General features: G+C 35.1%; 1 long non-coding RNA gene across 5 annotated transcripts in view; it reads left to right on the plus strand.

Annotated features, from left to right (window-relative positions):
• The window catches only part of LOC125172794 (uncharacterized), a 50,621-nt gene extending 40,208 nt beyond the window's left edge, over window positions 1–10,413 (plus strand). For all 5 annotated transcript variants that reach the window (XR_007154841.1, XR_007154839.1, XR_007154837.1 and 2 more), the window contains one exon: window positions 9,544–10,413. This is a non-coding gene — a long non-coding RNA (uncharacterized LOC125172794). The remainder of the gene's footprint in view (window positions 1–9,543) is intronic.
• The last annotated feature ends 14,208 nt before the right edge of the window (window positions 10,414–24,621 follow it).

A 24,621-nucleotide genomic window follows, 5' to 3' on the forward strand; every position in this document is an offset into this window, starting at 1 on the left:
CCCAGACCAAACACACCTAGGATCTAGCATCATTTATTCAATTTGTGTGTGTGTGTTATTTTTTAATTTTAACATTTTTTTAATTTAATTTTTTATTTCAATTTTTCTACCTCATTAATACCTTTTCTCCCTTCAATATGACAAAACGAAGGAATTCACCCCAAAAGAAAGAGCATGAAGAAAGGACAGCCAACACAGGATTTAACCAACACAGATACAAGCAAGATGTCTGAACCAGAATTTACAATCACGATAATAAGAATACTAGCTGGAGTCGAAAATAGATTAGAATCCCTTTCTTCAGAGATAAAAGAAGTAAAAAATAGAATGAAATTAAAAATGCTATGACTGAGCTACATTCATGGATGTATGCTGTGGCGGCAGGGATGGATGAGGCAGAACAGAGAATCAGCTATATACAGGACAAACTTATAGAGAATAATGAAGCAGAAAAAAAGAGGGAGATTAAGGCAAAAGAGCACGATTTAAGGATGAGAGAAATCAGTGACTCATTAAAAAGGAACAACATCAGAATCATAGGGGTCCCACAAGAAGAAGAGAGAGAAATAGGCGTAGAAAGGTTATGTGAGAAAATCATAGCAGAAAACTTTCCTACCTTGGGGAAAGACACAAACATCAAAATCCAGAAAGCACAGAGGACCCCCATTAGATTCAACAAAAACCGACCATCAACAAGGCATATCATAGTCAAATTCACAAAATACTCAGGCAAGGAGAGAATCATGAAAGCAGCAAGGGAAAAAAAATTCCCTAACCTACAAAGGAAGAGAGATCAGGTTTGCCCCAGACCTATCCACAGAAACTTGACAGGCCAGAAAGGAGTGGCAGTATATATTCAGTGTGCTGAATCAGAAAAATATGCAGCCAAGAATTCTTCATCCAGCAAGGCTGTCATTCAAAATAGAAGGAGAGATAAAAAGTTTCCCAGACAAACAAAAATTAAAGGAGTTTGTAACCACTAAACCAGCCCTGCAAGAAATTTTAAGGGGGACTCTCTGAGGGGAGAAAAGATGAAAATATATATATAGAGAGAGAGATATATACTTCAATATATTTTAAAAAGCAACACAGATTAGAAAGGACCAGAGAATACCACCAGAAACTCCAACACTACAAGCATCATAAGGACAACAAATTCATCTCTTTCAGTACTCACTCTAAACGTCAATGGACCCAATGCTCCAATCAAAAGACATAGGGTAAGAGAATGGATAAGAAAACAAGATCCATCTATTTGCTGTTTAAAGAGACCCACTTTAGACCTAAAGACACCTTCAGATTGAAAATAAGGGGATAGAGACCCATCTATCATGCTAATGGTCAACAAAAGAAAGCCAGAGTAGCCATACTTATATCAGACAATCTAGACTTTAAAATAAAGACTGTATCAAGAGATGCAGAAGGGCATTATATCATAATCAAGGGGTCTATCCACCAAGAAGACCTAACAATTGTAAACATTTATGCACCAAATGTGAAAACACCCAAATATATAAATCAATTAATCACAAACATAAAGAAACTCATCGATAGTAATACCATAATAGTAGGAGACTTCAACACCCCACTCACAGCAATGGACAGATCATCTAATCAAAAAACCAACAAGGAAACAATGGCTTTGAATGACACACTGGACCAGATGGACTTAACAGATATATTCAGAACATTTCATCCTAAAGCAGAATATACATTCTTTTTCAGTGCACATGGAACGTTCTCCAGTATAGACCATATACTGGGACACAAATCAGCCCTAAGTAAGTACAAAAAGATCGAGATCATACCGTGCATATTTTCAGACCACAACGCTGAAATCAACCACAAGAAAAAATTTGGAAAGGTAACAAATACTTGGACACTGAAGAACATCCTACTAAAGAATGAATGGGCTAACCAAGCAGTTAAAGAGGAAAATAAAAAGTATGTGGAAGTCATGAAAATTATAACACCACAACCCAAAACCTCTGGGACACAGCAAAGGCGGTCATAAGAGGAAAGTATATAGCAATCCAGGCCTTCCTAAAGAAGGAAGAAAGATCTCAGATACACAACCTAACTTTATGCCTTAAGGAGCTGGAAAAATAACAACAAATAAAACTGCAGAAGACAGGAAATAATAAAGATTAGAGCAGAAATTAATGCTATCGAAACCAAAAAAACAGTAGAACAGATCATAGAAACCAGAAGCTGGTTCTTTGAAAGAATTAACAAAATTGACAAACCACTAGCAAGTTTGATCAAAAAGAAAAAGGAAAGGACCCAAATAAATAAAATCAAGAATGAAAGAGAAGAGATCACAACCAACACAACAGAAACAAAAACAATAATAAGAGAATATTATGAGCAATTATATGTCAATAAAATGGGTAATCTGGAAGAAATGGACAAATTCCTAGAAACATATACACTACCAAAACTGAAACAGGAAGAAATAGAAAATTTGAACAGACCCATAACCAGTAAGGAATTCGAATTAGTAATCAAAAATCTCCCAAAAAACAAGAGTCCAGGGCCAGACGGCTTTTCAGGGGAATTCTATCAAACATTTAAGGAAGAGTTAACATGTATTCTTTTGAAACTGTTCCAAAAAAATAGAAATGGAAGGAAAACATCCAAACTCTTTCTTTGAAGCCAGCATTACCTTGATTCCAAAACCAGACAGAGACCACACTAAAAAGGAGAACTATAGACCAATTTCCCTGATGAACATGGATGCAAAAATCCTCAACAAGGTATTAGCCAACCGGATCCAACAATACATTAAAAAAATTATTCACTACCACCAAGTGGGATTTATACCTGGGATGCAGGGCTGGTTCAACATCTGCAAAACAATTAACATGATTCATCACATCAATAAAAGAAAGGACAAGGACCATATGATCCTCTCAATAGATGCAGAGAAAGCATTTGACAAAATACAGCAGCCTTTCTTGATAAAAACCCTCAAGAAAGTAGGGATAGAAGGAGCATACCTTGCGATCATATAACCCATATACGAATGACCCAATGCTAATATCATCCTCAATGGGGAAAACTGAGAGCTTTCCCCCCTAAGGTCAGAAACAAGACAGGGATGTCCATTCTCACCACTGTTATTCAACATAGTATTGGAAGTCTTAGCCTCTGCAATCAGACAACACAAAGAAATAAAAGGCATCCAAATCAGCCAGGAGGAGGTCAAACTTTCAGTCTTTGCAGATGACATGATACTCTATATGGAAAACCCTAAAGATTCCACCAAAAAACTGCTAGAATTGATTCATGAATTCAGCAAAGATGCAGGATATAAAACCAATGCACAGAAATTGGTTGCATTCCTATACACCAACAATGAAGTGACAGAAATCAAGGAACTGATCCCATTTACAGTTGCACAAAAAACATAAAATACCTAGGAATATATCTAACCAAAGATGTGAAAAATCTATACACTGAAAACTATAGAAAGCTTATGAGAGAAATTGAAGAAGACACAAAAAAAATGGAAAAAAGATTCCATGCTCCTGGATAGGAAGAACAAATATTGTTAAAATGTCGATACTACCCAAGCAATCTGCATATTCAATACAATCCCTATCAAAATAACACCAGCATTCCTCACAGAGCTAGAACAAATAATCCTAAAATTTGTATGGAACCAGAAAAAATCCCAAATAGCCAAAGCGATCTTGAAAAACAAAACCAAAGCAGGAGGCATCACAATCCCAGACTTCAAGCTATACTACAAAGCTGTAATCATCAAGACAGTATGGTACAGGCACAAGAGCAGACACTCAGATCAATGGAACAGAATAGAGAACCCAGAAATGGACCCACAAACGTAGGGGCAACTAATCTTTGACAAAGCAGGAAAGAATATCCAATGGAATAAAGACAGTCTTTTCAGCAAGTGGTGCCGGGAAAACTGGACAGTGACAGTTTTCCCAGACTGGGAAACTGGACAGTTTTCCAGAATGAACCTGGACCACTTTCTTATACCATACCCAAAAATAAACTCAAAATGGATGAAAGACCTAAATGTAAGACAGGACGCCATCAAAATCCTCAAGGAGAAAGCAGGCAAAAACCTCTTTGACCTCAGCTGCAGCAACTTCTTACTCAACACGTCTCCAGAGGCAAGGGAAACAAAAGCAAAAATGAACTACTGGGACCTCATCAAAATAAAAAGCTTCTGCACAGCGAAGGAAACAATCAGCAAAACTAAAAGGCAAGCGACAGAACGGGAGAAGATATTTGCAAATGACATATCAGATAAAGGGTTAGTATCCAAAATCTATAAAGAACTTATCAATCTCAACACCAAAAAAACGAATAATCCAGTGAAGAAATGGGCAAAAGACATGAATAGACCCTTCTCCAAAGAAGACATCCAGATGACCAAAGAACACATGAAAAAATGCTCAACATCACTCATCATCAGGGAAATACAAATCAAAACCACAATGAGATATCACCTTACACCTGTCAGAATGGCTAACATTAACAACTCAGGCAACAACAGATGTTGGCAAGGATGCGAAGAAAGAGGATCTCTTTTGCATTGTTGGTGGGAATGCAAGCTGGTGCAGCTACTCTGCAACAGTATGGAGGTTCCTCAAAAAACTAAAAATAGAACTACCCTATGACCCAGCAATTGCACTACTAGGCATTTATCCACAGGATACAGGTGTGATGTTTCGAAGGGACACATGCACCCCCATGTTTATAGCAGCACTATCAGCAATAGCCAAAGTATGGAAAGAGCCCAAATGTCCATCTATGGATAAATGGATAAAGAAAATGTGGTGTATATATATATATATATATATATATATATATATATATATATATATAATGGAGTATTACTTGGAAGTCAAAAAGAATGAAATCTTGCCATTTGCAACTACATGTATGGAACTGGAGGGTATTATGCTAAGTGAAATTAGTCAGAGAAAGACAAAAGTCACATGAATTCACTCATATGAGGACTTTAAGAGACAAAACAGATGAACATAAGAGAAGGGAAACAAAAAATCTTTAAGCTAGAGAAGATATCAGTAGAAACCCTGAAAATTAAAAAGCAAAGAGAACAAAGACTGGGGAAAGAAAACCAAAATATCTAAGGACTGTGGGACAATTGCAAAAGGTGTAACATATACATAATGAGAATACCAAAGGAGAATAAAGAGAGAAGAGAAATATTTGAAAAAAATAATGACTGGGAATTTCCCCAAAATAATGTCAGAAACCAAACTACTGATGCAGAAAGCTTTGAGAACACCAAGCAAAATAAATGCCTCCACCCAAAAAACCTACACCCAGGCATATCATTTTCAAATTATAGAAAATCAAAGATAAGGAAAAAATCCTGAAAGAAACCAGAGGAAAAACACCACACCTATAGAGGAACAAAGATAACAATTACATTCAATTTCTCAGAAACCATACAAGCAAGATGGGAATGAGGTCAAATAATTAAAGTTTTGAGGAAAAAAAAAACACCACCCTAGAATTCTGTAACCTAGAAAACTATCCTATAAAGTGAAAGGGAAATAAAGTATTTCTCAGACAAACAAAAATTGGAGGAATTTATTGCCAGTAGATATGTCTTATAGAAAATGTTAAAAGCTATTTAGAGGAAACAAAAATATACACCAGAAACTCAGATTTGTGTAAACCAATGAAGAGCATCAAAGAAGGAATAAGTGAAGGAAAAATTTAAAAATTGTTCTTACTCTCATCTAACACATAACAGTTTGTTCAAAATAATAATAACCAACAATTTATTTGATTGCTATGCTTATATATATATATATATATATATATATATATACTATATATGTAAGTACTATATATACTTTTATATATACATATATACAATTACATATAAATGAAATTAATTAAAGTAATGAACCAAGTGATGGAAAGGAGGAATTAAGATTATTTTTGCTATTATAAAGTATTCATATTACCCATGAAATGATATAGTGTCATTTGAAAGTGGACTTGGATCAGCTGTAAGTGAATATGGCAAACTCTAGCAACCACTGGAAAAAGGTAAAAAAAAAAAAAGGAATAAAATCAATATGCCAAGAAAGGAGAGAATGTAGAATCATATAAAATGCTCAATTAAAACCACAAAAGGTAGAAAAAGATTGGAAGACAAAAACAAGAAGAAAGATCAAGAGCAACAAATAGACAACAGTAACAAATATGGTAGCTATTACTGCAACCATGTCAATAATCACTTGGAAGATGGATGGTCTAAATGCATCAGTCAAAAGACAGAGATTGTCAGAATGGATCAAAAAACATGACCCAGCTATCTGTGATCTATAAGAAATCCAGTTTAATTGTAAAGACACATATAGATTAAAAGCAAATGGATGGAGGAAAATTTACTATGCTGACACTAATCAAAAGAAAAGTCAATCTTTATACAAACAGAGGAGAATGGACATATAGTAGGATCTGATATCAGACACAGAGATAGGGTGAATGCCTGGTGAAGTAAAGAGGGTGAAGTAAAGTATAAAAAAGTGTTTAACCATAGCCTCCTCTTCATTACGTTAGGAGAATTACATGATATATGTGTCTCGTACCTGCTAACGGTCATTAATTGTTAACTATTGCTTTTATTTTTTTGATTATTATTACATCTTGAGGTCTTCCCATGGGTCATACTATGAAGGACAAATAAGAGTTCTGCCAGGATCAAGATTGTGTTCTCCCAATATTGTCCAGAGTCCATTTCAGTCTTCTTTACTTGTCAGTCTCTCTCTGACTATCTGATTGCTTAGCTTCGTGCTAGAAATTTAGAGGCTTCTCTGGCTTAACTCTCTACACTCCTGAATTCTGTTGGTTTTTGTCCCCTAACTATAGGCATATCTGATTCCACAGTCTTGACCTGCAGGAACCTGTAGGCTATTACCAATTATATTTATCCTGCCTCTTAAATGTGTATTGACATTTAGAAATCACATATTGCATTTTCATTAGTTGGAAACTGCCAATGTTGAGGTCATTGGCTCTCTTTCATTTTGCAGGTTAGTAACTTAACTAACTTCAATAAATTTTATATTCTTTTATAGACATGACCGCATAACCACAGAGAGCTTTGTAAATACCAGCCCTATTAAAATCCAGCAGGTATATTTTAGCACACTTAAATTTGGGTGAGGGCACTGGAAATAATTAGTTTTCCTCTCCGTGATGACACAATCCTCATTTACTACATGCACTCTGAGTAACATGTACCACCAATGGGAACAGTTCAAATTTTTAGTACACTTCTCTCAGAGGTGTATCAAAGCCAAAAATATTACTAACTAGTTCATGCCACACCCTAACACAACCAGTGGTAAATTCTCTTGTGCTTTGGGGAAATAGATTTATATTTTATAATAACAATAATGGGCATCAACTAGTCACTTTCCATATCCATAGCATGAGGTCTGAATTATTATTTTAATTTATTTTATTCTATGTTTATGTTTTTGAGTAATTGATTATTTTAAAGCATGTGGCCAATTATGTAAATTTCCTATTGTCCAGAAATAAATACCTAGAAAAGAAATGTGTGAGTTTATGCAGAACTGTGAAAATTAATCTCTGTGTTATCTTCTTTAAACACGTAAAAGCCTATAGTCTTATGGTCTCCATAAAGAATTCTCTGGATCCTATTTTTGTATATTTATTTTTTTGATATTTATTTATGTATTTTTGAGAGAGAGAAAAAGAGAGAGAGCATGTAGGAGAGGGGCAGAGAGAAAGAGGGAGACAGAGAATCCCAAGCAGGTTCTACACTCTCAGCGCAGAGCCTGATGTGGGGCTCAGTCTCATGAACCGTGAGATCATGACCTGGGGTGAAACCAAGAGTCGGATGCTTAACCAACTGAGCCACCCAGGTGCCTTATTTTTACATTTTTTAAATGATACGTAAATCCTTTATCAGTTACCTAGAATAAGATGTGAGCTGAATGGTGACTCTATCAGCAAGGAAAATAAAACTCTCCAAAGATCATTGCAGTTGTCCAATTAATAATGAACCAAATGAAGTCAACAAAATAAATAATAAGGAAATACAATAAATAGTTACACACACGTGGCCATGTCAAATCCTTAGAAATGGTCCTTATGGAATTGTAATTTTCTACTCGGGTTCTCTAGACAAATAGGAAAATCCTAGCAACTCATTCCTCTCTGACAGTAGATGATATACAGTAACTTATATTTGCAGGACTTGTTCTTAGCAATGGATAACAATTCCAGAATCCTTCCTTTTATCTGGTAGGTCACATCTGTGTGACGGGCATTTTTAAAAAATATATTGTAAATCACATGAGAATTGAATTCACAAATGTTGTGTTAGAGTGCTAGTACTATTGTATGAATTTGAGCCTGTTAGTTTTCATTCCTGTATCTTAAACTTTATTATTTGCTGAAGATGACATAAATAATACTGGTTTGATTGTTGAGAATTTGAATAAAATAGCGAATGCTGAGTCACTTGTAAGTTCTTAAATGATATGAAATTGTGGTTATACAGCATATTTCTACAATAGCCCTTGCAGTATGGGCTGTGGATTGTAAAGCACTCCTTATCTTTGTGTGTCTGAAAATGTCTTTTAGGAGTTTTTTTGCTATTTCACCCTATGTTCTGATACACTCTTAAAGCTCTTAAAGGTACAGTGGTGAAACTATGTATTTGGATAGAGCTTAATATAGGTTTTTCATATATGAGGATCAATAAACTCCACAGCAAACCTTAGGGGGAAAAATGTCTTCATTTTACTTACTTTTTTAGGTGATAGGTTAATTGAGTGTCAGATTCTGGGTTGATGGTTCTTTTGTTGATAATTGTTTTTTGTTGTGGGTTTTTCTTCTTTCTTTACCACCCATGTTTTGCTTCACAAAGAATTTACCCATTGATATTTATTTCTTTATCATCTATACCTTGCTTTGTGCTTTCAGTGATCACTTTCAGCCTGAAGTTACATGTCTTCAACTCTGCAAAAATGTCTCAACCATTTTCTTTTCAAACGTTTCTTTTCCTCCTTTTCCCCTACTATTTTCCTCTGGAACTCCTCTCAGAGCTATATTGACACATCTAAACCTACCCTCCATTTCTTGGACTGTTGTCAAATATTTAACGTCTTTATCTCTTAATCCTGCATTCCCGGGAGTTCCTCAGGACTACTCTGCAGTCATTCAGTAGTGTGGTGACTTTCAGTGGTTCTATATTTCCTTTTCAGGGCACCCAATTGCTTCTTGTGTCAGTTCTACCTATTTTTATAATCTTCATTCTCTGTACATTGCTGTTATTCATCTTTTTAAGAATCATAAATATATTTCTTATAAAACTGTTTTAGATTGTTTTATTATTAATTGATTTGGAGTGAACTTTTAAAAATGTTGATTTCATTTGCTATCCATTTTAGCATTAGTTTTCTTCACATATTTTGGAATTTTGATTCATATAATAATATGTAACAGGAAGGTTTATGTCACTCATTCTTTGTCGTTATTTCCATGCAGATCCCCGGGTCTCACCAATCGGAACCAGGTCTTGTATTTGCAGTTCAAATGTTACATTATGTTAAAAAGTGACAAAACTGGGGCACCTGGGTGGCTCAGTCGGTTAAGCGTCCGACTCTTGGTTTCAGCTGGGATCATGATCTTGAGGTTTGTGACTTCCAGCCCTTCATTGCACTCTGTGCCAACTGTGCAGATCCTGAACAGTTCTCTCTCTCTGCCCCTCGCTTGCTTGTGTGCTCTCTCAAAATAAATAAGCAAACTTTAAAAAAGTGTCAAAATTATTATGTTAGTGATTGATATGAAAAAGTTGCTTTTAGGTAGCATCCCTTACTTTATTTAGGAAAGTACATTTTGGGAGCTGGATCTTATGACAGATTGGATTATTGTTCTCTGCTCATAACTGCTTCCTGTTGTGGAATTATACAGAAGCACATTTTGCCATGTGACAACAGTACCTCCCACTAGAGTAAATGAAGAATGTTTATCAAAGTAAATAAATGTGGTGACTACCAGGTGAATACATATTTTATTCATCATTATATTTGGTAAAACAACAACAACAACAAAAGACAAAAAAATTATCCCACTTAAGACAGGTAATATGTACACAAATTTCAGAGATATTGTATTTTGAAATGAGAGATTTCTTTATTGTTACAGAAGTTAAAAAAAATTAAATATTTTCAAATAATACACAATCAAATTGGCATATAGATTCTTGCCAGATTTGTTTCTTCCCAGAGGGTCCATGTATAACTACTTAGTGATTACTATCTCCAACATAAATTGCAGACTTTGAGATACTTAAGAGATTAATCATCTCAACAAAGTTCCAATATTTTTAAAGCAAGAACTTTAAAAAAAATTAAATCTTAGCATTCCATATATACAACAGATAAAGATTGCTGTGATTACAATTTGGAGGGATTTTATTTAATTTTATTTTAAAGTACATACATAAAAATAGTTAAAATCTTTGTTCATGGAAAATATTATTCTGCAATTTCATTTTTTTCATAATATTTTTATAAGGCTTTTCATCAGGATTAAGTTCATAAAACTAATTGGGAAGTATTCTAATTTTTCATTTTTTACATTGAATATTTCCATTTTTCTTTTCAGTCTAGGTATGGGTTTATAAATTTTATTGAAGTTTTCAATAATTTAACTTTTTTATTATTTTTCTTATTATTTGCTATTTTTCTATTTCTTATCTTTATAATTTCATTTCTTATTTTTTAATAATTTTTTTCTTGTACTTTAAATTTGACTTTCTGTTTTGTTTCTAGCTTTTTGATGTGAAGAATTTGATACTTAATATTAGACGTCTTTTCTCTATTCATAATTTTAGCACTGATATTTTCATATGTTGAATATGTTCACTATTATAACAGCATTTCCTAATAAACTGGAAAATATCTTTTTGAAGATATACCTTGTATGTTTTAATTTAAAATTTGAAGAATTTTATGTAATATATAATTCAGCTTTCCTTGATGCATTGTAGAATAAACATTACTATCACAATAAATTATAGAATTAATGTTATTCCTATTTGGGTTATATTTTAAAAATCAAAAACCATGCCCAAATTAATATTTGTACCTTTATGTATCATTATTCCTAAGGTCTAAGTCTGCAGGATATGATCACAAAGTCCTAACTTTGATATAAAAGAATGCTTTGGATATCCTGATAATACTGCTAAGTATTCCTTTGAAATATAGTAAAAATAAATCCAGATCAAGAATTAAAATTATTCTTAAAAGTTATGTTACCTCTTTTGTTGTTCAATATGTTTACATTCCATCTCCTTCCCTGCCTCAACCCACTTCACCTACTGCAGTCCTATGAATCCACTGTTTCTGAATCAAAGAACATAGTGTTGGCCAAGAAGGAAAGTATTTTCTCATAATGTAATTCAGAAGTTTAGAAGCTTCCATATGTCCTGAAATATTGCAAAGGACAAGAGTAAAAATGAGTTTTCAGTTTAGACAATTCAACTGAGATCAAATTAACAAGTAATATTTTAAAAATAATAATTAAAATTGTTTTTCTCCCATGGCAGCAGGTTTATATTGCTCTGCTCAAGTTATAAAATAAGTGATTTGGACAGAGAGAAGATCACTTGCCTCAGATGACACCTTTTTTAGTTAATTCTTGAGCAAATTCACCATTGTCAAGCTTATACAAGTTTTAAAATAAGATTTTGAACAATCATTATTATACAAGACGATATTTAGCATTTTTTCATCCAGTAACATTTCAGATCCATTTATATTCTTCCTTGAATAATGGGCTGCATGTTGTTAACATAATGACATTCTATTTTGTTTCATTGGCAAGAAGCCCTATCTGACTTCAAACTTACACAAATAGACAGAGAGCCTTTTTATTATTTACTGTAAGAGAATTCGGAAAATATGTTATAAAATTAACAACCACATAAAAAACAATAACTTCATTGATTATATTCTTAGAAACAAAAGAATATTTTATAATTAAGAATATTAAGAATTTAAGTTCAAAAGGGTAACCATTTTTTTAATCCTGTGCTGTCCAGCTGCTTATAATTTCCATGGATTTATGTTAATCATGAAAATAAAGAATGTGTCAAGAATGTATTATGTTTTCTGTGAAGCTACTTAAAAGATTTTTTTATTTCTGTAAGACTGTTTCATTTACTAGGAACTAGAGAAGTATGGAAAAGGACAAAAATTAAGATATAAAAACAAACACTGTATTTTTCATTAATGATAAATATATATGTCAACATTCCATATTCATAAAATTATAATTAATGTTTAATGAATGCCTACCAGGTGCCGGATACTGTACTAAGACCTCTGTATGCCTTACCACTTTCAATGTAGGCCACATAGCAACACAAGGTGTACTCTCTGTGGGCACTGAGTATTGAAGAAGTTAGGTAATTTGCACAGTTTACCCAATGGTGAATAAGGATTCACTGCACCCAGATCTGTCTGGGGAACCCGAACTGTTAATCATGTCACCTGTCATTGCTAACTCTCTTGAGTTTCATATGCCGAAAAGTAAGAATTTAGAGCTGAGTCAAGTCACCTTTACCAATTAGGAAACACAGAATCAGAATCATGCACATTATTAGTTTTGATCACCTTTTCCTATGCTGTGTACTTATTTTTTATGTTTTTATGTTGTGTACGTTAAATTTCTTTTTAATGTTTACTTATTTTTGAAAGAGGCAGAGAGAGCAAGAGGGGGAGGGGCAGACAGAGAGGGAGAGAGGATCTGAAGCAGTCTCCCTCTGACAGCAGAGAGCCACATGTGGAGTGCAAATCCATTAACCACGAGATCGTGACCTGAGAGGAGGTCAGACACTTAACCCACCCAGCCACCCAGGCACCCCTGCTGCGTACTTTTAAGCATTTGTCGCTAACACAGTATATACAAAATATTATACCTATAAGCATTTTGAGAAGCTATTTTCCCTTTCTTTTATCTTCGCATCAACCACAGCACCTGGCAAAGAAAAACATTTTTCTGAACCAAACTATCGGAGTTTAAATTTTAAAAATATACTAGATGTTTCCACAGTTGTAAAAGTGGCTTAACACCATAAGAAAGTCACAATGAACTTTAAACTTTGGGAAAAATTCACTGAATTACATAAAATGTGAAATCACGTATACATTACATCAAGGGATTCCAAAGATATACAATTTATTTTGTATATATACCATGCTTCAGAACCTGGGTATAGCGCACATACAGCCCATCATTTTACTTCAAGTCTGAATATATGCAAGTGATATCCTCTTCTACTGAAAGACAAGTTAATAAGTATTCACTGAATGACTAAAGTGGTTCGATGTATCTGTTCTTAACATGTATAAAACAACCTGTGTAAAATTGTAATTTTCAAAGAGAGATACCTGTACCCTTCCTGTGGACTCTCAGTTAGACTATATGTCAGTTTCTGGAATAGGTCAGATTATCTATCACAGAACACTATATGGAATAAACTGAATACAGTTAAAAACAAAAGTGCTTAAGAACAGTCATACTGACTAGCAGAGCATGAGGACAAATCAGCTATGTTCTGCAGGTAACTCATTTCAATTTTGTCTACCTCAGTTTGTCACTTTGTGTATCAAGAAGGCTGGACAAGATGCACATAAAATTGTCTTCCTCTTACTCAATGCTTGCAAACATCCAACTGCATCATGGGTTGTTTTGCCTTGTATCTGACTCTGCCACCAAGTTTCTCCTCTACTCCCTGGGCACAGCAATATTTACATCAACAAGTGTAACATCCCTCATTGTACTAATTGGACTCCTAACTCTTGATACCTGAAATGAACACAACTGGATCATGGAAGACTGTACCAAAGAAGACAAAAATATAAACATATTAACTTAGAATTGGGATTTTGGATTTGAGTCGACCCAGGTGCTAAGCTTCAGGGTGGTGAAAAGACCTATTTGTAGGAAAAATCTTTTGGGAGCTATAATTTTATGAAATGAAAATTTCTAAATATATTAAACTATAGGGTTTTTAAAGTCATGCAGTAGATAAAGTTTAAAAATTTCCTAGGTAATATTTTACACATAATACTAAACAATACTGAAAGTTAAAATATGACACTAAGTTTTAGCAATTCACCAAAACCAAGTTACATAAACGAATCAGAGATTTTTTTATGGTCTGTAATTTGGAAACAACAACAACAAATATTTTCTATTTTGATTTATAAACAATTTATTCTCTAAATAACACTTTCCAAATTTTGGGAGTGTAAGCAGTATTCACATAGATGAATAGATGCTATTATGGTATCGAATACACTTTATTTGCTTACTCTCTTTTTTTAAATTTTTTTTTTTAATGTTTATTTATTTTTGAGACAGAGAGAGACAGAGCATGAATGGGGGAGGGTCAGAGAGAGAGGGAGACACAGAATCTGAAGCAGGCTCCAGGCTCTGAGCTGTCAGCACAGCCCTACGTGGGGCTCAAACTCACGGACCGTGAGATCATGACCTGAGCTGAAGTCGGACACTTAACCGACTGAGCCACCCAGGCGCCCCTATTTGCTTACTCCTTGATGCCAATCTACTCTTATCATCCTTTCAGAGATCTTTGCTAAATATATACTTGTAAATTTTATGGAATAAACTTGTTTTATACGTCCAGCTGAGTGTCCTCCTTCTGGCTCATGCCGGGAAACAGCGTGGCCACTCAGCTCAAAAAATGCTTGAGGCCCATATGTGGCTTGTCAACATCACGCTCCACCATGGGGCTTGGTAGCAAGAGGCTTGTGGCCCGTTACCTGCTGCCAGCAAATGCCTATGGCTGTGTGCAAGGATCCAGAATACTTTGGCTTGTTCTCTTGTGAAAGCAATATCAGAGTTGTCCGTCATCTCAGGCACCCACTCCTGAGAGCAAGAAGAAAGGAATTATTTTATTTTAGGTTTTACCTGAATACTGTGAGACTAAAGTATCCTAACTCATTTAGGAGTTGTTCTTATTGAACCAATCAAGCCTCACCTAACAGTCAGTGACCACACCCAGCATCGTCTCCTAATCTCCTGTGCGCTTATCCCCAAAATATTCTGTTTTGTCTCCTTCATCCAATAATTATTATTTCCCTATTCTCAGGTAGGTCTGTTCCATGTGTCCTCTTTAACTGTTATAGAATTATTTTTAAGAGAAAAAAATGGAGAAGTCATTAAACTGTATTGAGATATATGGCTGATTTTCATTTAAAAAAATGTAGAGTTAAATCCCTACCCTAAAATAAAAATCAATTGCAATTAAGTTAAAATTAAAGATCTAAACTATATATACGTGTATACACACACACACATACACACACACACACAAATATGTATATACATAAAATATTAACTGCAGAACTGAGGGATATAATCATAATTTTGAGATATATGATTGGAATTAATATCAGATAACATTCAAAATGCAAATTCCAAGAAATAAGGTGGGGTGCCTGCATAGCTCAGTCCACTGAGCATCGTACTTGATTTTGGCTCAGATCACGATCACAGGGTCATGGGATTGGGCCACACATGGCACTCCACACTGTGCTTGGAAGGTGTTAAGATTCTCTCTCTCCCCCTCTGCTTCTCTCCCCACTTGTGCTCTCTCTCTCTCTCAAAAAAAAAAAAAGGAGAAAAGAAAAAAATAGATATATTAGCTTGAATTTTAAAAAATACATGAAAATATATATTATAAAACAATTTAAAAGATCAGTGAAAAGGCTGTGTAAATATTTGTAATACATATAATAAAGGGCTAGAATGTAGAATGTATTTTCAAAGATCAAAATTTTACTTTTAAAGATAAAAAAACTCAATGTAATGGAGCCAAATTATGAATAGACAAATCACAAAATATAAAGTAATGATTAAAGTATGACTAATTATCATTTAGAAGATGCTCCATCTCCCTAATAATCAGGAAAATGTTTGTTGAAACAATTTAGAAGATAAAAATAAAAAAATAAAAAAATTATAATTTTTCATTCATATTGACAAAATTTAAAGAAAAAGACTGATAATGTCAACTGTTAGTACAGATGTCCAAGAAATGGCTTCTTTCCAATAATGTTAGAAGGAACAGAAATTGACTGGTTTTTAATACAAAAACTTGATTAAAAAAATACATGTTGAAGGGATGCCTGGGTGGCACAGTAGGTCAAGCCTCCGACTTAGGCTCAGGTCATGATCTCATACTTTGTGAGTTTGAGCCTGTGTCTGGCTCTGTGCTGACGGCTCAGAGCCTGGAGCGGAGCCTGCTTTTTCTGTGTTTGGATTCTCTGTCTCTGCTCCTTCCCTGCTCATGCTCTGTCTCCATCTCTCTCAAAAATAAATAAGCATTAAAAAATATTTTTAAATAAAAAAATGCTTTAAAAATATATGTTGAAAACATGAATTACCTACAATATAAATTGCTTGATTTGAGAGTCTAGCTCTTAAATTTCTTGACCATTATCTGCAGCTAGTATTGTTTTTACACACACAGAGTGGATTGAATTATTAACTCATTTATTCAATTATTTACCCACACTTCTGGACTGAATTATTACTCAAAAAACATATTTCCTTATTCCATTTAGATGGCAATGAAAATGTCGTTCTGGATAATATAGCATATTGATAGTTATCCTTGTGATTTTCTTCTTCCTAAAGCAAAATTGAAACATTTGAAATATATATGCTGATTGGCTTAGAAATCAACTCCAAAAGACAAAGATCTAGTTTAAACCACTCCTGAAATAACTGTTAAAGTAGTCTCAGTTATAATGTATTCTTCTTTTCCTAACTAGTCTCCTTCAATTTGTATGACTAAATACCAATATGTACTTTTATCACTCCCATGTTTATGTCAACAAATTTATTATATATTTAGTATGTGTTATATACATTGCTACAGATTTTGGAGAAAGAAAAAATAAACATCACAAGGTTTATCCTCAAAAAACTGGCTGGAGAAGCAGACGTATACTACCAACAGCAAGGATACGAGGGCAAAAGTGGTGGACATTGTAAGAGGTAAAGCAAAGTTCAGTGGAGAGAGGTAAGAAGAAAGCCTAAAGCCAAATCTGGTGGACTGAAAAAATTCCATCAAGGAGTCACCATCTAATGCACATTATGTAAGACTGATACTTAAATATTTATTGTCTATAAAATCGTATGATTTCTTTTTTTTTTTTTTTTACAAATGTGTCCCTTAAAATGATTCAAGTAACCAGATGTTTAAAAAGTATCTAGTAAATCCTTTTGTAAATCCCTAGAGGAGCTTCTGATTGAATGGAATTCTTTCGTGATCCCATGATGAGGTGAATAATTGTTTTCTGCTATTGTTTTCTAGAAATCCAGATTCCCAAATATTAGAGAATGAAATTAAGATGGGCACACGTACCTATACATTAATCAATTTGACATTGAGTGGTATTACTGAAGGTTTTGATGAGAAACTTAAAAACACACTTTTGAAAATTAAAGAAAACTTGTAAAAGTTATGACATTTCATACTTTGTGTATGCATTACAGCATCATAGTAACTATGAAAAATTAAAAGTTTACATAAAGGAGGAATTATTATTATTTTTAATGTATCTTCTTCATTATTTATTTATTTAAATGCATTTTTAAATTTTTATTTATTTATTTTGAGAAAGAGAGAGCACAAGTGGGGAGGAACAGAGAGAGAGGGAGAGAGATAGAGAGAGGGAGGGAGAGAGAGAGAATCCCAAGCAGGCTTTGCATTGTCAGCACAAAGCCTGATGCGGGGCTTGAACTCATGAAAAGGGAGATCCTGACCTGAGCTGAAATCAAGAGTTGGAAACTTAACTGACCAACCTACCCAGGCACGCCTTTTTTGTTATTAAATTTGTTGACAACTTTCCCTAGTTTGTTGCTAAATTTCCTTTTTTAAAAACTTTTTAAATATTTTAAGTTTTTTATTTTATTTTTTTATTTGAGAGAGATAGAGACCATGACAGAGGGGAAGGGGAAGAGAGAAGGAGAGAGAGAATCCCAAGCAGGCTGTGAAGTGGGGCTGTGAGGGCTCAAACCCACAAAACCCATGACCTGAGTAGAAACCAAGAGTCGGATGCTCAAACAACTGAGCCACCCAGGCATCCTTGCTAAATCTTTATAAATAAGTCACTGACACCTAAGAAAAACAAATTTTTCATTTAACTGCACACGTTCTGTGCCTTTCCCTCTCTCTGGCCCTTCAAAATGTCCCAGGTCCCTTAATGTCTTTCCTTTTTGTCATTTTCAACTACTGCCCTGCTGCTCTTCAAAATGTATATACACCACTCCACACCTGCCACGGACACTGTATGACCATGCTCACATGAGAAAATATTGAGTTTTATTTTCTGTTTTCTATTTTGAGCCTTGAAAAAAAGTCTGTGCTACAAGTTACCTGGTTGGGAAGGGACAGCATGATCTCCTAGCTGAGGGATGACAGAAGTATGACAGTATAGTGATAGAAAGTGTCACAGAAGAAGGATCAAAGGACAGGGACAATGGACTAGTATTCTGGCATCCATGAGAGGAAGGAAAATGGAGGACTGGAAGCTCTCTGTCTATAGAATGCTCCCTCTGCCTTTCTGCTCAGTGAACCTTTTACTTGTCCTTTAAATCTCAATACAATTGTTCCACCCTTTGCAAAGTCCTCCCGATTGTCTCAGAAGTGACTAAGCACTATTTACTCTATTTAATTTTACAATAATTTCTGATTGAATGGAATTCTTCAAGATGAGGATCTTCTCACGATCTTGTTGTTTTGTGTTATTAGCATTAAAAAATATGAGTTGGGGGCTCATGGGTGGCTCAGTCAGTTAAGCATCTGACTTCAGAGTTAGAGCCCCCCATCGGCCCTCTGTGCTGACAGCTCAGAGCCTGGAACCTGCTTCAGATTCTGTGTCTCCTTCTCTCTCTGCCCCTCCCCTGCTCACCCCTGACTCTCTCTCTCTCAAAAATAAATAAACATTAAAAAGAAATTCTTTTTAACAATATGATTTTCTTAGCAAGAGAATTCAGCCCTGCCCCTAAAAGAGAGAGTGCTTTCTTTTAAGCTTCTGGAGTTCTAGCCTGGATGCTCCTAAGTTGAAGAAATATTTCTCAAGGAAGACAGCAGTCAGGATACTTTCCAAAAATTTTATTTATTTAAATTCAAGTTAGTTGGGGCGCCTGGGTGGCGCAGTCGGTTAAGCGTCCGACTTCAGCCAGGTCACGATCTCACGGTCCGTGAGTTCGAGCCCCACGTCAGGCTCTGGGCTGATGGCTCGGAGCCTGGAGCCTGTTTCCAATTCTGTGTCTCCCTCTCTCTCTGCCCCACCCCCGTTCATGCTCTGTCTCTCTCTGTCCCAAAAATAAATAAATGTTGAAAAAAAAAATTTTTTTTAAATAATAATAAAAAATAAATAAATAAATTCAAGTTAGTTAACATACAATGGTTTCAGGCATAGAACCCAGTGATTCATCACTTACATATAACACCCAGTGCTCCTCCCAAGTGCCATCCTTAATGCCCATCCCCCATTCAACCCATCTCCCCACCCACCTCCCCTCCAGCAACCCTGTTTGTTTTCTGTATTTAAGAGTCTCTTATGGTTTGCCTCCCTATTTTTATCTTATTTTTCCTTCCCTTCCCCTATGTTCATCTGTTTTGTTTCTTAAATTCCACACATGAGTGAAATCATGTGATATTTGTCTTTTCTCTGATTATTTCGCTTAGCATAATACCCTCTAGTTCCATCCACATCACTGCAAATGGCAAGATTTCTTTCTTTTTGATCACTAATACTCTATTGCACATCACATCTTCTTTATCCATTCATCAGTTGATGGATGTTTGGGCCCTTTCCATACTTTGGCTATTGTTGATAGTGCAGCTATAAACATTAGGGTGTATGTGTCCCTTCATTCAGCATTTTTGTATCCTTTGGATAAATACCTTATAGTGCAATTGCTAGGTCGTACGGTAGTTCTAATTTTAATTTTTTGAGGAACCTCCATACTGTTTCCCAGAGTGGCTGCACCAGTTTGCATTCTCATCCGCAGTGCAAAAATGTTCCCTTTTCTCTGCATCTTCACCACCATCTGCTGTTTCCTGAGTTGTTAATTTTAGCCATTTTGATAGGTGTGGGGTGGTATCTCATTGTAGGTTTGATTTGTTTTTCTCTGATAATGAGTGGTGTTGAGCATCTTTAATGTGTCTCTTAGCCATATGGATGTCTTCTTTGGAGGAGTGCCTATTCATGTCCTCTGCCCATTTCTTCACTGGATTATTTGTGTTTTTTTTGGGGTGTTGAGTTTGATATCAGATAAGGAGTTAGTATCCAAAATCTATAAAGAACTTATCAAGCTACTTTTTAACTTTCACTGAGTGGAGTATGCAGGTGGAGGTCTAATACAAAATTGCCTGAGGCCATAAAAGATATTAGAGAGGAGGAAGATAGAGAATGGAGTGAGTAGACAAAAATAGAGAGATAATGAGCCCAGAAAATAAAACAGAACCCTCAGATTTTAAAGAAATGATTCCCGATATAGAAAAAGAAAATGTATTACCTACCAAAGTACTTCCAAAGTTGCAATTGCTTTGGTGATGATGATGAAAAGGTTGACACATGATAATGTATTGAGCCCAGCCTCTACGTAGTGGTGGGTAAAATACCAGCTTTCCATGTGGGCATTACAACTGTACTGGTTTATTTGTAAACTACCCCCCTGAATGTAAGCCAATTAAATTAAGCACATGTGCTTTTTCATCTTGATATTTCCAGCAACAGGGTATACATACTATTTGTGCAATAAATAGTGGTTGGATGGATAAAAAGGCACAGAATGAGAGACTGAGTGAGTTAGGCTGAGTTCTGGTACTAATGCAGCCATTAGACAAGCCAGTGATGACTCTAGTGTATCTGTCCTGTTGTCCCAGGATGACGAAATACCAGGACCAAGAAATAGCCTCTAGCAACTAAGTCTTCATTTCTTTTGCTTAGTAACAGAAAGAAAGAAGGAAGGAAAGAAGGAAAAAGAAAGAAAGAAGAAAGAAAGATCCCAGGCATTTTCCCTCTATTATCTGTCCCCTGGCATATTCCTTTAGGAAAATGAAGGGCATAAATTCCTATCATGCCTGTGCATAGGAAAAGCTCATATTCCTAGGACAAAAAAATAGAAAGTCTGTCTTTTGTGTGTGTTATGATTATGTTATGATCTGTTGTATCAGTATTCCAAAATCTAGAACTAACATGCAGAAGGTTTTTTGTGTTTTGCCATTCAAAACTCAGAATAAAAGTTACATATTATAGTAAGATTTTAAAAGTCAAGTTCAAGTTTTAAGTATAGTAAGCCTTGGAAATTTTTACTCTAAAATCACCCTAGGATATTAAAAATATATATATTCAATATCTATATTTCTGGGGTTTTTAAAATTTTTAAGTTTATTTATTTATTTTGAGAGAGAGTGAGCACAAGTGCAGGAGGAGCAAAGAGAAGGAGAGACAGAATCTAAGCAGGGTCCATGCCATCAGCGCACAGCCTGATGCAGGGCTTGAACTCACAAGCCAAGAGATCATGACCTGAGCTGAGATCAAGAGTCAGATGCTTAACTGACTGTGCCACCCGGGTGCCCCAATATCTATATTTTAAAGCATCACTGTGATTGGGCAAAACAGAGGGATATATATTTTTTTAAATACCAATACATAGATATTAAAAAATGAAAAAATTCTAATGAATAAAGAAGATTTATTATAATGTTTACTGCAGAGGTTAGGCTCTGAGAAGTTAAGATTTCCTTTTCATTTCTTAAGCATGGATCAACCATTATTAGCCTGTTAAAAGGAGGGAGATGGAGAAACTGTTCCTTGAATTTAATAGAAGAGAAAAATAGTCAATGTTTTAAAATGTTTAATTTTAACAGAGGAGAAAAATAGTCAGTGTTCTATGCATTAGAAAATGAGAATGAATTTTAATATGTATTGGTTAGAACAGATTAATTTATCTGTGTTTTTTAATACTATTCAGCAGATTAACATGCTTGCATATTTGAAATACCAGAGGAATGCATTTAACTACAGAGTGCAGATCAAAGAAAAATATTGTTTACATAGTGGGATATGAGATTACTTCTATAAGTGGAAAGCCTCAAGATATCTTTCAACTAACCCAATGTTAGCAGATTTCTTAAATTGTAATGCTTCAGGCCAGTATATACATGCTTTATACCAAATTATTCAAGTTCAGCCATAGCAGTCCTGATCAATAAGTCCTTTAGACTTATTACCTGCACATTCTGTTAACATTCATAGTCTGACATTTAAGAAATTAAGATATTTATTAGGTTTTCAGTTTTTATCGAATAATTCAAGAAGGTTCTAGTAGGTGGTTAGCAAAGAATTCCTGCAAAAATGGAATTCTTAAATGACTGCTTTTTCATCTTAGCCTCATACCCATCTACAATCATTCTTACTTAGAGGTAAATGACAGAATTTGTTAAATAGTACAGATTTACATCTCACAACAAGTAAAAGTTTTTTTAATGTAACTTTCCTACAATTTGTCAGATACCCTACATATAGCCTGAGAGTCCATGAGGATAAGTCACTGAGTAAATATTATGTCTATACATGTGTTTCTCATGAATACTGCCATGTTTCCCCCATGAGAACACAGGATGAGGATCTTCTCACGATGTACTGGGGGCCAGTGCAGCACCAGCCCTAATTTGTCAGTTCCATCTCTTTGCCACAGTTGCTCCCCCATATTAATAAGTCTTCAAATAAGAAGAGTCTTTCTAGTTTCCATTGCCTGGAAGGAGCCCAGATACATGATGTAGAATCCAAGTTAACCTTTGCAAAGATTGACTGCTTAAGATATGAAATCTTTAACCTAATAAACCACTTTAGGGGTGCCTGGGTGGCTCAGTTGGTTAAACTCAGACTCTTGATATTGGTGAAGGTCATGATCTCATGTTTAGTGAGGTGGAGCTCAGCATCGGGCCCCTTGATGACAGCATGGAGCCTGCTTGATATTCTCTCTCCCTTTCTCTCTGCCTCTCTCTCTCTCTCTCTTTCTCAAAATAAATAAATAAAATTTTAAAAATTAAAAAAAAACCACTTAGCTCACTCTTAACTGCTTGAAATGTTCCAGAACAAAGAACTGTTCACCTCAAAATTAAGGTATTAATTTTAGCAATAGGTTTTACATGACATTGTATAGGCCGCTAAATATAAAGCCAAGCACACTCTCAGGTATTTCTCTTTTTAAAACAATTTTTTAAAGTTTATTTATTTTGAGAGAGACAGAGGCAGTGCAAGTGTCAGAGGGGCAGAGAGAGAGAGAGGAAGACAGAGGATTCCAAGCAGGCTCCTTGCTGCCAGCACAGAACCCTATGTGGGGCTTGAACTCACAAAACCGTGAGATCATGACCGGAGCTGAAATCAAGAGTCAGATGTTTAACAGACTGAGCCACCCAGGCACCCCACAGGTATTTCTTATTTTGTTCCAGATGGAAGCTTATTTTGTATTTTGAGTTCTTTGTTAAAATTTTATGGTTTCTTTATTTTTTTAACCTCTGCATTAAACTGTCTACCTGGCACATAGTAGGAACTAAAATCATGATACATAAATTAAATCTGAACATGCTTTGTGCTGTTCTTTTGTGAAATCCTTGGAGAAAGCCACGCTTTCTTGAAGCATTAGTGCAGGTAACTTGAAAGGTTACAGTTGAAATAATGTTTTTAAAGAAAACATCCAGCCATTTAGCATGGGCCAAAATACTCTTTGTCAGTCAGATGGGACTCTCACTGGAATTCTCTGTCCACATGACTACACCAAAATCCAGGCTCATGGGGTGGACGACCAGCTAAGATTCGCCTTGCCTCAAAAGAAAAGAAAATATCTTTTACTTGCAGGACAAGTCATAACGTTTACTCCCATGAAGAACTAATTGCCTATGTAAGTAAGATGAGCATTGAAAATATTATCTTGATAGAAATGTTTCAGTAAAATATAATTTATATCTGCTGACCATGATGCAGGTTCTCAGCAGGAGTAGTTGCTACACAAAGTGCGCCAAACAGGAGTGAGGAGTTAAGTGGTCATGTCCACTTAGCCCCCCGTAAGGAAACAAATCACCCAAGGGACTGTTAACCCTCCCCACCCTATAAAGCGAGTGAAAATGTAATTGTATTTAGTAGATTCATTGCATAATTTATTGCAGATAAATTGAATATATACTGCAGAAAAAATTATATATATGTAGACTCCCCCAGCTTCCTTTATGATTTTATGTTACTGGAAAATACCACAGGGCAAAGAGGAGATGAAGTCAGAAAATGTATTAGTCACAGCTTCTCTCTCTCTCTCTCTCTCTCTCTCTCTCCTTTTTCTCTCCTTCCTTGCTTTAACCAATTTTTTTTTGTCACAGATGTTACTAATGATGCAGAAATGGCTGGAACCAATGTGGAAAATATTTCACAAAAGAAACACTCTCCTTTTAGTTTTATTGCCAGGTATAATTGATTCCATACAGTCTGGCCATCATTCTTGTTGATT

This window comes from Prionailurus viverrinus, chromosome C1, assembly GCF_022837055.1.
Source record: "Prionailurus viverrinus isolate Anna chromosome C1, UM_Priviv_1.0, whole genome shotgun sequence".
Classification (NCBI taxonomy): Eukaryota; Metazoa; Chordata; class Mammalia; order Carnivora; family Felidae; genus Prionailurus; species Prionailurus viverrinus.